This window comes from Bufo gargarizans, chromosome 1 (genome assembly GCF_014858855.1).
Source record: "Bufo gargarizans isolate SCDJY-AF-19 chromosome 1, ASM1485885v1, whole genome shotgun sequence".
NCBI classification, from domain to species: domain Eukaryota; kingdom Metazoa; phylum Chordata; class Amphibia; order Anura; family Bufonidae; genus Bufo; species Bufo gargarizans.
The window spans coordinates 756,067,783-756,081,725 of NC_058080.1; the positions used below are offsets into that span (position 1 = coordinate 756,067,783).

The 13,943-nt window shown below is 47.9% G+C and overlaps 1 protein-coding gene and 1 long non-coding RNA gene across 2 annotated transcripts in view; one reads left to right on the forward strand and one right to left on the reverse strand.

The window, feature by feature from the left end:
- Nucleotides 1-12,426, reverse strand: part of LOC122925189 — a 29,021-nt gene extending 16,595 nt beyond the window's left edge. Inside the window, exon 1 of the long non-coding RNA XR_006387552.1 lies at nucleotides 12,304-12,426. This is a non-coding gene — a long non-coding RNA (uncharacterized LOC122925189). The remainder of the gene's footprint in view (nucleotides 1-12,303) is intronic.
- The window catches only part of TTC33 (tetratricopeptide repeat domain 33), a 202,859-nt gene that overhangs the window by 114,999 nt on the left and 73,917 nt on the right, over nucleotides 1-13,943 (forward strand). The gene's annotated exons all lie outside the window — the stretch shown is intronic.

A 13,943-nucleotide genomic window follows, 5' to 3' on the forward strand; every position in this document is an offset into this window, starting at 1 on the left:
CTCCCACTTTTGGGATTTTGATCATACCCCCATATCAGAACTTAGATCAGACCCCCATATCAGAGTAGACCCCCACATAAGACCAGATCCCCCATATCAGAACTTGGATCAGACCCCCATTTCAAACCTCAGATCAGACCCTCATTTCATACCTCAGATCAGACCCCCACATAAGACCAGATCCCCCATGTCAGAACTTAGATCAGACCTCCATTTCAAACCTCAGATCAGACCCTCATTTCATACCTCAGTTCAGACCCTCTTATCAAACAGACCAGACCCCCCCATGTCAGACCTGAGATCAGACCCCTATACCAGATCAGACGCCCATGTCCCACCTCAGACCAGACCCCTCTACCTGATCAGACCCCCATGTCAGATGTCGGATAAGACTTCCATCAGAGCTCACACCAGACTCCCCATGTCAGACCTTAGGTCAGATGCCCATCAGAGATGAAATAAATAAATCCACTTACCTTTCCTGCCCGCCGCTGCTCTTCAGGTCTGGTGGTCTCTGCTGCAGTCACATTCCCTGATCTTCTCCGAGTCCGCGCTGCACCGTCACGTGACTGTGTGCAGCTCCAGGTCGTGGTTTGCGCACCATGTCCAGACACTATACACAGTCAGGACACGGTAGCGCGACCCGTAAATCAAGCAGAAAGAGGTGAGTGCCGACAGCACTTCGCTTCCCGCGTCTCCTGCATTCTAGTGAACACTTCCAACTTTTAGGTGGAAAAAGTGTGTCTTATAAAGCGGAGAATACGGTATATACTTTCTTAAGCTTTTTTCCTCATGTATTGATAACTTCTGGTCGGGGTTAATTGGCCGGGCGTTCGGTAGATGATGCCACGTTCTACCTCCTGATCTAAACACTGTCCACGGTTGCCATGATTACCTGCGGGGCTGTTATACCTCATTGTCTGGAGTGATATATGGCAGTTCATTTACACGTCATGTGGACAGCAGAGGGCTTTGTATACAGAGAGCGGAGCTGCTGTACATCACCCGAGGTGCCGGTTAAAAGCATTCCTTCGATAATATTTTGAGAACAATTATCCCCCCCCCATGGAGGAGAGACGTCCATCGAGAATTTCCCTATTATTTTTGAAAACGTATAATAATGTCTGCCTGGTACAGTAAATGACAACGTGAGTCAATTCCGGTAAGTGGTGAGTAGCTCATACCCCCCTTGTGCCAGAAAGTCCGTACCCAGGACAACCACCATTGTCTTCTGTTCGTACCACGGTAGGAACTCATTCATTGCAAAAACTTTTTCGGATATTGTAGTCTGAAACCCTTGGGAATATTGCACACCACACAGTAAGAATTTGCGGTCGTGACTTGTTGGGTAGAGGGTCATAAAATCATATTTTTTTGGCTTCTGCCCCGTTGCAGGCTCGAGGTTTGGGAAGGAACACAAGGCTCTTATGAGTAAGCCCTATTGGCAGGCATTCATTATAATGTGAGCTGAGGAGCAAGGGGCGCGCTATTCGCAGAGACGAGGAGCATCGATCCTAATTCTAGATTTTGATCTAATCTTCTAGAATTTCCATAAGAGTGAGGTATGGCTATCGGGTAAATTGTATTCAGCTCGTATTTAAGACATAGCCTTATTTCTCTTCTTCAGTCCGAGGAACATATTAAGGCTCATTATGTTGACAGTGGCACGGAGAAGGGCGCAGGGTCACACAGAGGTGACTGTCATCTTGGAGGCACAAGACCTTACATCGTACACTGCCATACAGTGTACAAATAGCCGTAACATACAATGCCTATTTGACCATGCCATACAGTGCAGTACTCAAATAACGCTGCCTTGCGGTTGCCTAAAAAAAATGATGCTATACACCACCATCATTCACTGCTGTAACTTATTAAAAGTGTTGCGCAATATCTTTACCGTCATACAGTGCTTGAATAATACCAACATAAAGTGACCAGTTAACAGCTCCATACATAAATCCATCTAATGTCCCCGCTGTACAAGGTCTACATAATACTGCTGTACACTTAGTGCCAAGTTGAGTCTTGGGAGACAGGAGATCGATAGCAAGAAGACTGCAGAGACCTTGTGAATTTTCTCCAGCTGCGTTGGGCGGGTTACGGCCCGAGGAGGTTATCATGTTTCAGTGTGTGCGCTGTATACATAAAAACCGTTATCCCAGGTTCCAGCAGATACAGAGGATGAGCTGGAAGGTGTCACTGTTCTCTACACAGGGGCCATAAACGTGGAACTTGAGTAAATCCGCCAATTTATGAGAATTAAGCCTGTATTACACCTGCCAATTTTTCGGCAGATGATCGATAACAAGTGTTCGTTTGAACGTTCGTTAGTGATCATCTGGCAGTGTAATACTGCCACCGGTTGCCTGGTGAACGTTCACCAGGCAATTGTGATTTTTAAACATGCTTAAAAATCATTGTTTGCAGGCGGCAGATACTGCTGTTTAATAACGATCTGCCGCCGGCTAACCACTAGACAGTATGGGGACAAGCAATGGCATAGCGATCATTCCTCCCCATGCTGGGAAGGAGATGGCTGCATGTAATAGCCGGCGATTGCCGAGAGAGAGCGCTTCCCTCCCGACAATTGCTTGCTCTGATTGAGCCTGTCTAATGCAGGCTTTAGTCACAATCCTATGTGTATTGTATTCCCAGATCTCTGGATCTCAGCAAACGGGATCCTTTGTTCCTGTAATCGGTAAGCTGCCACAGAGGGGTCTTGGAGGTGGACAGAGGGGTATTGGAGGTGGACAGAGGGTTATGGAGGTGGATAGAGGGTTATGGAGCTGGACAGGGGGGTTCTGAAGGTGGACAGAGGGTTATGGGGGTGGACAGGGGGGGTCTGGAGGTGGGCAGAGGGGTCTGGAGGTGGACAGATGGGATTTAAAGAGGGGAAAGAGGAGTCTGAATAGGCACAGAGGTAGTTGGAGGGGGCTGAGGGCCCGGAGAGAGACAGAGGAAGTCTGGAGGAGCACAGAGGTGCCTTGAGGTGGACAGGGGGGGTCTGGAGGTGGACAGGGGGGGGTCTGGAGGTGGACAGAGGGGTCTGGAGGTGGACAGAGGGGTCTGGAGGTGGACGGATGGGATTTAAAGAAGGGAAATAGGCACAAAGGTAGTTGGGGGGGGCTGAGGCCCGGAGAAGGACAGAGGAAGTCTGGAGGTGGACAGAGGGTTCAGGAGGTGTACAGAGGGGTCTGGAGGTGGACAGAGGGGTCTGGAGGTGGACAGATGAGATTTAAAGAGGGGAAAGAGGAGTCTAAATGGGCGCAGAGGTGGTTGGAGGGGGCTGAGGTGCCCGGAGAGGGACAGAGGAAGTCTGGAGGGGCACAGACGTGCCTGGAGAGGGACAGAGGGGTATGGACAGAATAGAGGAGTCCGATAAGAGACAGAGAAGTGTAAAGCAGGGGCAAAGGTGCCTGGAAAGTGAGCCTGGAAGGGCCAGAGGGTTCTAGAAAAGGACAGAAAGTTTTGGAGAGAACAAAGGGGTCTAAAGAGAACAGAGAGGTGTTGCAACTGTTCTCCTTTCATCCCATTGAAATAAACATTCCTGTGGCACCCTGTGATGGTTGTGGTACTTTCTGTTTGCCAGTAACTACTTTGGTTCTGTCTGGGTGACCACCTTTATGCAGCTACATGTGCTGAGTGGTTGCAGAAGAGACTCCCTCGACATGATAAACAGGTTTTCACTCAGAACATTATGAAGCAAAATAATACTGTGCAGCTGCAGGATATAAACCAGGGATCAGCAACCTCCGGCACTCCAGCTGTTCTGAAACTGCAACTCCCAGAATCCTCCTTTCACTTCCATGGGAGTTACAGGAACATCCAGCATGCTGGGAGTTGTAGTTTCACGGCAGCTGGAGTGCAGAAGGTTGCTGATCACTGGAGAAGGTGCAGCAGAGAGATGAGTTATTAAAGAGCCCTTTACATTGCCCAATGTTCGAGTGTATGGAATCTCAGTACCAGTAACCTGCCGGTGTAAAGGTGCCGGCAAAACGCTCGATCAGGTAATAGATCAGTCACCAGTAGATTGGGTGGTCTGAGCGGCACTCTGCTGCAGGCAAACGATGATTCTGTATGCATCAGTCTTCTCCACTGACGAGCAATCGATTGTCGGGAAGGAACGCTTCCTTCCCATGTAAAGGGGCCTTAAAGGAGTTTTCTGAGATTTTGATACTGATGACCTATCCCTAGGATAGGTCATCAGTATCTGATTGGTGGGGGTCAGACACCCGGGACCTCCACCAATTAGCTCTTTGAGAAGGCACTGGCGCTCCTGTGAGCACTGCGGCCTTCTCTCAGCTTACCAAGCATAGTCACCTTAATCCACTTGCTCGCGTAGCCCGGCATCTCCTTCTGTCTTCATCTGAGCTTTGTGCAGTAACAAGGACCTGTGGTAATGTCACAGTCATCACATGATCCATCACATGATCTTTTACCATGGTGATGGATCATGTGATGACTGACGTCACCAAAGGTCCTTGTTACTGCACAAAGCTCAGATGAAGACAGAAGAGATGCCGGGCTACGCGAGCAAGTGGATTAAGGTGAGTTAAAAAAATGAAAAAAATTTTTTAACCCTTCCAGCGCAGATTGACTATGCATTCTGTATTCAGAATGCTATTATTTTCCCTTATAACCATGTTATAAGGGAAAATAATACAATCTACAGAACATCTAACCCAAGCCCGAACTTCTGTGAAGAAGTTCGGGTTTGGGTACCAAACACACGCAATTTTTCTCCCGCAAGTGCAATATGCATTACAATGTTTTGCACTCGTGCTGAAAAATTGCGGGTGTTCCCGCAACGCACCCGCACATTTTCCCGCAACGTCCGTGTGAAAGAGGCCTTAGGGTGAGGAGGCAGCCATGACTGTAAATGTTGTCCTCAGCCCCACGTGTTGTGTGCATGTACGTGTTCTACAGAAATCATGATCAACACAAGACAGCAAGTGCACGTACATCATCAGTATCTTCTCCTGAGTCACGTAGTCGCCATCTAGACAGGATGACCCTGTGACACAGAACGTAAAAGATAATTGAAAGAGAAATGAATTTATTGCTGTAGTATGTAAGTTGTTTGTTAATGTTTTTATGTGACCATCTACTTAAAAACATCTTCAAATATTGCAGTTCTCACACTGGCCACTAGGGAAAACAGTAGGTTGACATTTTCTGAAGCTTATTTTTCAGCTTTGTACTAGACCTGGGCACCCATGTGCTGTGCCTGCTCCTGCGACCCACGCTGCCACCATTTTCCTACTTCCTTGCAGGCACGGCCACCAGAGTACTGATTCTCTGTCCCCTCTGTGCTAGGCCTCTGCAACCTATTCACATCCTGCCTGGAGTCTCTCTTTCTTAGGGCATGTGGGTTCTTCAGCTTTTAAATGGCCAACACATACTGTAACTTGTCTCCAGCCTGTAGATGACCTTCTGTGGGTATTTGATGTGCCTTCCCATGTGGGATGGTGCCTGAGCAACAAGGTTCCCTAGCTTGCTAGAGTCCTGTTAATGTGTTCACCTTCACTGATTTACCGTACCTGACTTTCTCCCATATCTCTGTGTTTCTTGTTGCCGTCCCTAGACCTCATTCTGACCCTTTTCTCCCGGTCTCGACCTTTGGACTTTTAAATCGATTGAATGCATGCTGCCTGCCTTAACCTTGGCTTGTCCACTGACCTTGATACTACCTGTCCCCTTGGTACCATGAACCAAAGTCTCTTTACTTCCAAAAGATTATTTCAAGAGATAGCGGCCTGGTGTTTCCCCTTCAGCGCAGTACAGATCTCTGTATAGAGATGTTAAAGGGTGAAGAACGGGGGTGCCACTTAGAAGTCTATGTCTCCAGTATGGCCACCTCTATACAGACAATACAGGAAGAAAGTGTGTGTCTCCAATATGGCTGCCTCTATACAGACAATACAGGAAGAAAGTGTGTGTCTCCAATATGGCTGCCTCTATACAGACCATACAGGAAGAAAGTGTGTGTCTCCAATATGGCCGCCCCTATACAGACAATACAGGAAGAAAGTGTGTGTCCCCAATATGGCCGCCCCTATACAGACAATACTGGAAGGAAGTGTGTGTCTCCAATATGGCAGCCCCTCTACAGACAGTACAGGAAAGAAGTATGTGCCTCCAATATGGCCGCCCCTATACAAACAATACAGGAAGGAAGTTTGTGTCTCCAATATGGCCGCCCCTATATAGACAGTACAAGAAGTAAGTGTGTGCCCCCAATATGGCCGCCCTTATACAGACAATACAGAAGAAAGTGTGTGACTCCAATATGGCCGCCCCTATACAGACAATACAGGAAGGAAGTGTGTGTCTCCAATATGGCCGCCCCTATATAGACAGTACAAAAAGTAAGTGTGTGCCCCCAATATGGCCGCCCTTATACAGACAATACAGAAGAAAGTGTGTGACTCCAATATGGCCGCCCCTATACAGACAATACAGGAAGGAAGTGTGTGTCTCCAATATGGCCGCCCCTATACAGACAATACAGGAAGGAAGTGTGTGTCTCCAATATGGCCGACCCTATACAGACAATACAGGAAGGAAGTGTGTGTCTCCAATATGGCCGACCCTATACAGACAATACAGGAAGGAAGTGTGTGTCTCCAATATGGCCGCCCCTATACAGACAATACAGGAAGGAAGTGTGTGTCTCCAATATGGCCGCCTCTATACAGACAATACAGGAAGGAAGTGTGTGTCTCCAATATGGCCGCCTCTATATAGACAATACAGGAAGGAAGTTTGTGTCTCCAGGGAAGATTTTAAGAATAAAACAGCATTAAAAACATTTATTAAAAGAATAAACACGTTACAAACAATATTAAAGAAGTGATTATAATGAACGACTAATATTTCAGCGATGACACTTTCCCTTTGATGAGTGCAGGTTGCGTTGAGTCCTGCTGCCCTTCGCTTTGTGGTCGCAGTCGACCCATCTACTTCCAGCAGGTTTTCTCACTATGTCACACAGGAAACGTCATCTCAGGCCGAGTCACTGCTCGATACCGTCCTATGGCCGCGCTCCAGAATCGCCATGATCCCGGCACTTTAGTGAATATATGACAGAATGAGACGAGTGATCAGCAGGTGATAACGATGCAGAATCACGGACACCTACAAGCCACAGACCGCTTAGTAGGGTAAACCACAAAGATGTCAGCAAGCGTCTCCGCAGGATGTAGCCTCGGTGCTGGTCACTAAAGAGCGTTCAGCAGAGAGATGTGACATCCTGAATATCGCAGGGGAGCGATGTACCGCATACGGGGCTGGTATATGTGGTAGACATGTCCGCTGCAAACAATGTATCACAATAGATAACTGTCATGACGAAGAAAGAAGCAAACTTATGGAAGCAGCGGCTTACAAAGGATGAGTTGAAGGTAATTAGCAAGTGACAGCAGCGAACCTGATAATTATCTGAGACACTGGATTACAGGAAAGTAGTACTAATTCTCCAGAGATGATGGTGGGAGTATCCTAAGTGTCAGACTGCTACTACTATCGTATACTGTATAATATAGACCGCAGCGTTATGAATACTGCTCTGACGTAAGAGTAAGAATGCTGTATAAACAGTAGTGTAATGATAGGATCCCGGAGCAAAGTTTAAAATTTTCCACCCTTTTCGGTTGCCAAGTGTTACCTCCCCGGATAGAAGGGAGCTTCTTCTTCACCCAGTGCGCGCCCAGCTGAGCATGCATTTGTACAAAGGGAGTGAGAAAAGAATGGCGGCCGGTGCTCAGTTCTTGAATGTCTTTAAAGGGGTTGTGCAAGAATGGGGCGAGATTTGGGGCAGCCACTTCTCCTCCCACAGCTGGGCCCCCTCGCTGTGACATACCTGCAGTCAATCACTGGTCGCGGTGGAGACCGGATACCTTTGCGTCATGTGACCATTTGTCATTCTGCAGCCAGTGGTTGGCAGCAGTTGGCGTCAAACAGGATGTTTTTAGGCGGGGAGACCGGAGGAGCGTTGCAGGCCTGGATGAGAAGGAGCGGGAGGCAGGTAAGTGAGCTTCCCTTTACAGGTCTGCACAAGACTTGCCCCATGCTATCCTATGGGGATGAAAAGCATCACTCCCTGTGCAGAGTTCCTGCGGCAGAATTAACCTTCCGCAGCGTAAATAGTGATTTGTAATCCGCAAAGAAATCCGCATCCTAAGGGCTCATGCACATGGCTGTTGCCCGGCCGTGGCCGTATTGCAGCATAGAGCGTGTCCGCAATACATGGGCACCGGCCGTGTGCACCACGGATGCGGACCTATTCACTTGAATGGGTCCGCATTCCGGGAGATGCGGTACGGAACGGAGGCATGGATCGGAAGCTCACGGATTTACTACGGAGTGCTTCCGTGGGTTTTCTGTCCCTGCCTCCGCACCGCGAAAAATTAGTGCATGCACTACTTTTTTGCAGTACGGGCCCCATTCAAGTGAATGGGTTCTCGATCCGCATGCGGCAGCCCCACAGTCGGTGGCCGTGCAGTTTGCGGTTCCGCAGTACGGGCCAGGCCAGCACACGCTCGTGTTCATGATCCCTCATCAGTGCATAAAAATCCACACTATTGTAAAAATCTGCACCTGGGGATTTTCCGGTTTCTAGAGAGAATACATTATCTTCCTTCTAAAGCTCAGCACAGCCCGTAAGTGACGAGATCCCGTTCACGTTCTATTACAGTCTCTACAGCAGATTTGCGAGCTGACCCTCCACTGGTAGAGAAAAGTGACAACTTGTATCGGGCTGAAATGTGCAGATTTTGTCTCGGTTTTACTGTGGATTTGCTGCAAAGGGTAAAATCTGCAGCAGATCTCTGCAGCATCAAGTGGCATGCTGCGGATATTGTCAGAAAACGCTCCCGAGGCGCCTGGTGCGAAATCAGCAGCCCTTAGGATATGTCCACACAGGACATAAAATGCAGCAGAAGCCGTATAAACTACAGGATGATCTTGCTGCAGAAACGGCTGCGGATTTCACTTTCCGCATTGCAGAGGGTAAAATGTGCAGCAAGTCCACAGCATTTCCAGACTGAAACCCACAGCAAAATTTGCGCAAATTTCAGGCAGATCCATGATGGAAGCTGCATCTGCTTTTCTCTACCCGTGGAAGGTCAGCTTTGCAAATCTGCCTGTTTCTAACCCTTTGTAAGCTGTGATAGAACGCGAGCAGGATCTCTCCCTCAGGGAGTATGAGAAGGAAGGCAGTATATTATGTCAACGTGATGCCAGGAAGGTGCACGGCAAATCCGTACCGCAGGTCAGTTTATACTGCTGTTTTTGTTTGTTTTTTGCAGCCTGTAGATAAGATTTCTCAAAATCTCATCTACTTTCCTGGTACTGCACAATGCTGCAGATTTGCTGCATGGAAATCCACAATGCTAATGTCAGGTGTGAACGTGCCTTTGAGCTGCTTCGATCGTTGCGGCTGGATGCAGGAGATGACCTTTGTGTGGCGGTGTAGTAGGCCTCACCTAAAGAGCCAGAGGCCTCCTCTGCTCATAAACAGGTTGTTTTTCAGTTGTTCTTCTGACGTCTGAAGCTGAGCAGAGATCAGCAGTGGTAAGTATGTACATAATATGGCAGACCACAGAGGTCTCGGTGTTCTTCTTACCGGAAGTAACCCCTGGTCAGTAAGGAGCACATAAGTGAGAAAGTAGCAGAACTGAGTGAACATTACTGATCACTGCGACTCTAGTAGTATATATTATTATATTATTACGGCCTGGATCCACATATAGGATGAACTGGGTGATATCACGTCATCCCAGTAGACCTATATGTATTTCACCATGTATGTAAATGACTATTTGTACATGTGAGGATAGAGCACGGGTGATTCAGCAACCGCAGGGACTGTCTCCAACTCACAGGTGTTATGGGACTCACCAGGACCAAGGAACGTCTAGTATGGGGTGTGTTTGCCTGAGGACGCGCCATCTGTAGTGGTGATACATCAAGGGCGCAAAGTCCTAGGAACCTTCTGATCTTCACTCTGAGCCCCATCAAGGAGATGTTGGCTTTCTTGGTTGTTACCCAGTCATTTCTCCCTCGAGTAGTCATCACATGGCGGCAGGTGCACTCCAAAAATGTCAAACAGAGATGTGAAGTAGGGTGCAGATGGCTACTTTCACACCAGCGTTAATATTTCCCAGTATTGAGATCAGTCATAGGGTCTCTATACCGGAAAAAAATACGCTTCCGTTTTGTCCCCATTCATTGTCAATGGGGACAAAACGTAACTGAACAGAACGGAGTGCTCCAAAATGCATTCTGTTCCTTTCTTATACCGGAGAGCAGCATGCTGCAGTTTTCTTTCCGTCCTGGGATGCGGAGCAAGATGGATCCGTTATGACCCACAATGCAAGTCAATGGGGACGGATCCGTTTTCTCTAACACAATCTGACACAATAGAAAACGGATCCGTCCCCCATTGACTTTTAATGGAGTTCATGACAGATCCGTCTTGGCTATGTTAAAGATAATACAACCGGATCCGTTCATAATGGATGCAGACAGTTGTATTATCAGTAACGGAAGCGTTTTTGCTGAGCACTGCCGGATCCAGCAGAAACGCTGGTGTGAAAGTAGTCTAAGGCTTCATGCACACGACCGTATGTACAGTTGCAAGAAGAAGTATGTGAACCCTTTGGAAGGATAGGGATTTCTGCACAAATTGGTCATAAAATGTGATCTGATCTTCATCTAAGTCACAACAATAGACAATCACAGTCTGCTTAACTAATAACACACAAAGAGTTAAATGTTACCATGTTCTTATTGAGCACACCATGTAAACATTCACAGTGAGCTAAGGCTACTTTCACACTAGCGTTTTTCTTTGCCGGCACTGAGTTTCGTCACAGGGGCCCTATACCGGAAAAGAACTGATCAGGCATAGCCCCATGCATTCTGAATGGAGAGTAATCCGTTCAGTTTGCATCAGGATGTCTTCAGTTCACGTGGCCGCCGGGCGCTCCTTCTTCTGTCTGTGCGGCGCATTGCTACTGCTTATGTGGCCTCCAATGATTAATACTGGGGAGGGAGGGAGGAGGCGGGGGGCCCACTGCCACCAATGATAGGGGGGGGGGGACCCAGTGGCCTCCAATGATTAATACTGGGGAGGGAGGGAGGAGGGGGGGCACACTGCCCACTGCCACCAATGCAGAGATTTAAGAACATTCTCGGCACCCGACCTCTGAGAGGACGCTGTGATCACCTGAGGGGTTAATTGCGCGGATCACAGCGTCCTCTTAGAGGTCGGGTGCCGGGAATGCGAGTCACAGAATTCCTTCCCTCCCCCACACCGGCCGAACTGCTAAGAGCGCTGCCGCAAGCTGCCAGCAGGTATCGGGGACATTTGCACGAGTACAAGTACTCTGCAAATGTCCCGTATCGGTTCATGCTGGGGCGGGCGGCCGCGGACGCAGATTTAGAAGCGGTCAGCGCACATGACCGCTTCTATGACGTCACGAAATACCGCGGTATTTAGGAAACAGCAATATCGCCTTTTTTTTATAACGCGGTATATCGTGATACCGGTATATCGCCCAACCCTAGTTGTATCCAGTCTAGACAATGCTCTGTGAGCTAAACAGCCCGGACTCCAGACTGATACATTGTAACAAACTAGTACAGTTGTATCCAGTCTAGACAATGCTCTGTGAGCTAAACAGCCCGGACTCCAGACTGATACATTGTAACAAACTAGTACAGTTGTATCCAGTCTAGACAATGCTCTGTGAGCTAAACAGCCCGGACTCCAGACTGATACATTGTAACAAACTAGCACAGTTGTATCCAGTCCAGACAATGCTCTGTGAGCTAAACAGCCCGGACTCCACACTGATACATTGTAACAAACTAGCAGAGTTGTATCCAGTCCAGACAATGCTCTGTGAGCTAAACAGCCCGGACTCCACACTGATACATTGTAACAAACTAGCACAGTTGTATCCAGTCTAGACAATGCTCTGTGAGCTAAACAGCCCGGACTCCAGACTGATACATTGTAACAAACGAGCACAGTTGTATCCAGTCCAGACAATGCTCTGTGAGCTGAACAGCCCGGACTCCACACTGATACATTGTAACAAACTAGCACAGTTGTATCCAGTCTAGACAATGCTCTGTGAGCTAAACAGTCCGGACTCCAGACTGATACATTGTAACAAACTAGCACAGTTGTATCCAGTCTAGACAATGCTCTGTGATCATTTATAGATCCAGAGAGCACCAAGCTGGAGACGTGCCATGCACCCCTTTTTTACAATGACTTTTGGAACTTACCTTTAAGATATTCTGTATCAGGAATTTAGAGCAGATTTCGATTCTTCATTTCGGATGTTGCACTTGTGATTCGCTCATATATTTTGTCGCGCAGAAAGCACAGTGTTAGGAACAGAAGGCCGGATGTGGGAAAATTGTGACAGATGTCTGGAAACATTCTGCGCAGTGTGTCCCAGCACCAGCTCAGCCATCAGGAGTGATGAAAGGTTTGATGGAGGAAACTGCTGAAGCTTTGACTGAAAGACCCTTGAGAAATCGTGTAGAAGGTGCCAGATGCCAGCAGACTCCATCTTGGGGAAGAACATTGAACATGGTTAAGAAATAGAAGCGCTCCCAAGAGACTGATGAGCGAGAAAACAGCAAGGACGAGGAGGAGGAGGAATGTACCCAGAGAGTTTTGTAGTTGACTCTTTTGTGACTAACCCCCTACGTGTGCAGCTGGCGCCGTAGCCTTCGGGTTTCTGCTGTTTCAAACAGCAGAGGCCCCGGCAAATGTATGCAATCGGCCAAAGGCTGTTTGCACACAACCCCTCAGATGCCACGGTCAAATGTGACAACACATCTGAACTGTGCAGACGCGGGAACCAAGCACTCCCGGGCGCCCGTAACAGCGTTCCCCGGCTGAGATCGGGGAAGCTGTAGTACTCCGGTGATGGCTCGGAGCCTCAATCCGGCTCTAACCCATCACTGGAATATTCCAAGACAGGCCAGCAGGTGGCAGCAACGTATTGGGATACAATGAATGGTGTATTCTGTGATAAATATATACTAATCACCGAACACACTTGACAATCTAATGATTGATAGTTATAGTCACCTAGGATAACTTAGAAAAAACTAAAAAAAGAAAAAAAAGTTTTTTAAAATATTTAAAAAAAGTTCTAATCCCACCCTTTTCCCCAAAATCAAAATAGAAATAAAATGTAAATAAAACCATTGCAGAGAGACCAGAGACTCTCGGTGTAATGATAACGCCCCCTTTGCTCCCAGAGGCTCATTTGCATATAATAAAACATACTTTTTCTCAGCACTGTGGACACATTCAGAGCTCAGATCAGACCCCAAATGTGAATGACCCCCAGACCTCAGATAACAGCCCCATTCAGAGCTCAGATCAGACCCCAAATGTGAATGACCCCCAGACCTCAGATAACAGCCCCATTCAGAGCTCAGATCAGACCCCCCCATGTGAATGACCCCCAGACCTCAGTATAAACCCCCTTGCTCAGATCAATTAAAATAAAATAAAGATCTATAATATCTCTTGCGCCGGACGCCGCCAACTCCGTTCCTAGGATCCAGCTCTCTTCTTCTTGCTGCACGCCCTGCTGTGACCCAACGCACACAGTGTGAGGTCACAGAGCGCCAACATCCTTGCACTGTGCGCAGTCACAGCACAGCGAGTGGCCGAGGACCATGAATCGGTGAGTACAGAGCCCAGGGAGTGCTACATTCACCGCTTCCCGATCCGGTATTAATGAGCGCTTTTATAATGGAACTGCTCACTAGTATTCGCACTATAAGACGCACTGACATTTTCCTCACATTTTGAGGGGGGGGGGGGGGGGGAGTGCGTCTTATGGGGTGATTTAAAAAAAAGGGGTTTTCTGAGATTTTTATATTGATGATCTATCTTCTGG